General features: G+C 35.4%; 1 pseudogene; it reads right to left on the bottom strand.

Moving 5' to 3' along the window:
• Nucleotides 1-2,741: 2,741 nt before the first annotated feature.
• Nucleotides 2,742-3,213, bottom strand: LOC127550878 (40S ribosomal protein S26-like; annotated as a pseudogene).
• Nucleotides 3,214-4,127: the final 914 nt, after the last annotated feature.

The following is a 4,127-nucleotide window of genomic DNA, read 5'->3' as shown; positions in this document are numbered from 1 at the left end:
CAGTTACATAGTTGTAGACATGATGTATATCATTTTCCTAGTGCTTCTTTCTTCATTTTGAATCAGTTCATATAAATAACACATGCTTCTCTGTATTCATCATCTTCTTTACCTTTAAATAACATGGTATTTTTATTTAGTTGTTTTCAATTATCTCCAACTCTTCATGACTCCTTTTGGAGTTTTTTTTTTTTTTGGAAAATAAACTAAAATAGATTGTCATTTCCTTTTTCCAACTCATTTTATAGATTAGAACACTGAGACAAACAGGGTTTGTAACTTGTGCAGGGTCATCCAGCTAGTAAGTATCTGAGGCCAAATTAGAACTCAGATTTATATGAATTGATGTTAAGTGAAGTGAGTAGAACAAGAACATTGTATACAATAGCAAGATTATATGATAATCAATTCTGATGGACATAGCTCTTTTGAAGAGTGAGGTGATTCAACCAGTTCCAATGGATTTGTGATGGAGAGAGCCATCTGCACCCAGAGAGAGGACTGTGGGGACTGAATATGGATCACAACATAGTATTTTCACTTTTTTGTTATTGTTTGCTTGTATTTTGTTTTCTTTCTTATTTTTTCCTTTTTGATCTGCTTTTTCTTGTACAGCATAATTGTGAAAATATGTATATAAGAATTGCACATGTTTAACATATATAGGATTACTTGCCATCTATGGGAGGGAGTGGGGGGAAAGAAGGGAGATATTGGCAACTCAGAAAGAATGAGCTTCTGTTAAGATTTCTGAAGTCTTTCCAAGCCACATATGGCTCTAGTTTTATGTGTTTTGAGGAAGACAGTACAGAGTGAAACTAGTGGAGCAACCTAATCTAAGAAGCCTCAAGTTTGCCGTAGTAAAGTAGAGAGTTGAATGTTTACTAACAAAACCCCAGATAATTCAGGAGAAAAGATGTTTTTGACACAAATTATCTAGCTAATTGCTTTAGTTCTGCTTTTTTCTTGGACACTGATGACTTAGCTAGAGAAATGCTCCAATTGAATGCTATAAATTGCACCTGCATTATGAAAACTAGAATATACAACTGATAGTGAAATAGAAAGTTAGTGTTACTTGGTGAATTTGAATGATGTGGAACAAATAAAGCAAGTAATTAAAATTAAAAAATGAACTCTTCCTTTTAGAGACATGGTTTTATCTTTAATCTGAATTATTTAGATAATTGTAGGTAAGTATAAGACTAGCTCAATGAGTTGATCTTATTTCGGTCTTCTAATGGAAGAATAAATTTATTCATGAAGTATAAAGAGCAGATAAGGAAATATAATTGTTCAGCTTCAAAACAATTTCTGAATAATTCCATGCCTTGTGTGGTTACACTGAAGTATGAACCTAGAAGTCTTCAGGAACCCATTTTCAAGAAATGAATGTCATAAGCCTAAAAGCTAATGTTAGGTACTCCTCTTCAGAGTAAACTCAATTTAGATAAGTAACCACAGGGTGGGCCCAAGCAGTTGCATCAATGTTTGTTCCTTTAATAGTGGCGTGCAATATGTATAGATTCTTCAGCAACATGTACCTCACCCCAAGATGAATCTAGACACTAGTGAAGCTATCATGATGACAACAACAGGAGGTGAAAAATAACCTGTTTCACCACTGTGTATATCTTATCTCTAGCTTCAACCTGACTTTTACCATACCTTCTGCCAGCAACTCTATATAGTACAGTTTGATTCAAGACATATTCCTTCCCTATGATTTGGCTTTCCTAAATAGTTTAAATAAAGGATCATTTAGTTCTATTAGCTTGATTTAATTGTTACTGCACTGCAGGAGCATCCTAAGGGAATTTTCCAAACATTGAACATGACATCCCTCTAGAGTTCACAGTACCCCATTCGCCCTAGTATGCTGACACCTTCCTTTTAAGGTCTATCTTCCTGCTGCCTTTTCCTGGTAGTTAGCTATGAACAATTAGTGGGTCCCTGCAAAGGTCTGTCCTTGCTTAGTCTATTGGACTTAGTCAATATATATATATATATTTCCAAGGGACTTTAAGTGAGGATCAGTGATGGTTATCCTACTTGCCTCCTTAGAAATATCTCTCTTCCAAGGGCAAATTAGTCATGTGCCTGCTGCCATGATTGTCTTTGGCATTTTGCTAGCCTTATTAATAAAATGATTAAATTACCCAGAAACTATATCTTTTGAACTTTATAAAGGTTACATGCAATGAGGGAATTAAAAAAGAATAGTCAGACAGGTAGGAGAACCAGGATAGAATCGTAACAAGAAAACTCAGAGAAGAGAAAACATCTGGAAGTTCCCTTTTCCAGGCTGCATTTGTATTCATCTCCACAGAATTATCTTTTTTTCTTGCATGTACAATCATTTTCAATATATTTCCAAATTAGTCATGTTGGGAAAGGAATATCAGAACAAAAAGGAAAAACCATGAGAAAAAAAGAAATAAAACAAATTATGATAAATGTGGAAATAACATTTAGAAGAATTGCACATGTTTAATTTATATTGGATTATTACCTATCTAGGGGAGGGAGAAAAATTTGGAACACAAAAAATGAAACATATTTGTAGATGAGTGTTGAAAACTATCTTTTTGTTTTTTAAAGTAAGAAGCTATTATTATTTTTTAAAGAAAGAAAATAGTATCCCTTTAATCCACATTCAATCTCCATACTTCTTTCTCTGGATGTGGATGGCATTTTCCATCCAGAGTTTATTGGAATTGTCTTGATGGATAGGTAGCTCTTTACATAGGCTTTGGAGGGACTCTGGGGGCAGCACCAGCAAATCTGAAATGGGGTAGGGGTGCCTGATCCTTTCATGCCTCAGGGGACTGATTGTTCACTACCTTGCCATGGATCAAGCAACTCACACAGTAATGTAGTTTCACATACACTTTGGGCAGCACATAAGAATCAAAAATACTGGCCTCAGAGATGTGCTTGACAGCCATCTAGCTTCCCCAATATTGTGGATTATAAACTTCTTGATGGCCTTGTTCTTGAGCACACAGCAGGCACAGTTGGTGCAGTGGGTGGGCTGCAGTGGTGGCCCTTCCTGGCATCTCCATTGTTCTTCCTCTTCTTGGTCATCTTGTAAGCCAAGAAACAGAAAAAAAGCCTGATCACCATTTCTTTTCTTTTTTTTTTTTTTTTTACTATTCCAAGAAACACATTTTATTTTAGAAGCAATATAGAGATACTGAAGTCTGGAGGTAAGAGGGCAGGAAGTATCTTTTTTTTTAATTTAAATTTTATTTTTTTAAAATAATAACTTTGTATTGACAGAATCCATGCCAGGATAATTTTTTTACAACATTATCCCTTGCACTCGCTTATGTTTCGTTTTTTCCCCTCCCTCCCTCCACCCCCCCCCCCCAAGATGGCAAGCAGTCCTATATATGTTAAATATGTTGCAGTATATCCTAGATACAATACATATTTGCAGAACCGAACAGTTCTCCCGCTGCACAGGGAGAATTGGATTCAGAAGGTAAAAATAACTCGGGAAGAAAATCAAAAATGCAAATAGTTCACATTCATTTCCCAGTGTTCCTTCTTTGGGTGTAGCTGTTTCTGTCCATCATTTATCCATTGCAACTCAGTTAAGTCTCTTTGTCATAGAAATCCACTTCCATCAGAATACATCCTCATACAATATCGTTGTCGAAGTGTGTAATGATCTCCTGGTTCTGCTCATCTCACTTAGCATCAGTCCATGTAGGTCTCTCCAAGCCTCTCTGTATTCATCCTGTTGGTCATTCCTTACAGAACAATAATATTCCATAACATTCATATACCACAATTTACCCAGCCATTCTCCAATTGATGGGCATCCATTCATTTTCCAGTTTCTAGCCACTACAAACTGATCACCATTTCTTTTCTTTTCTTTTTTTTTTTTTTTTTACTATTCCAAGAAACACATTTTATTTTAGAAGCAATATAGAGATAATGAAGTCTGGAGGTAAGAGGTCAGGAAGTATCTTTTTTTCTTTTTTTTTAATTTAAATTTTATTTTTTAAAATAATAACTTTGTATTGACAGAATCCATGCCAGGATAATTTTTTATAACATTATCCCTTGCACTCGCTTATGTTTCGTTTTTTCCCCTCCCTCCCTCCACCCCCCCC

Source organism: Antechinus flavipes, chromosome 1 (genome assembly GCF_016432865.1).
Source record: "Antechinus flavipes isolate AdamAnt ecotype Samford, QLD, Australia chromosome 1, AdamAnt_v2, whole genome shotgun sequence".
In the NCBI taxonomy this organism is placed as follows: Eukaryota; Metazoa; Chordata; class Mammalia; order Dasyuromorphia; family Dasyuridae; genus Antechinus; species Antechinus flavipes.
The sequence above is the reverse complement of the archived record's forward strand: the minus strand, read 5'-3'. Positions and strand labels throughout refer to the sequence as shown.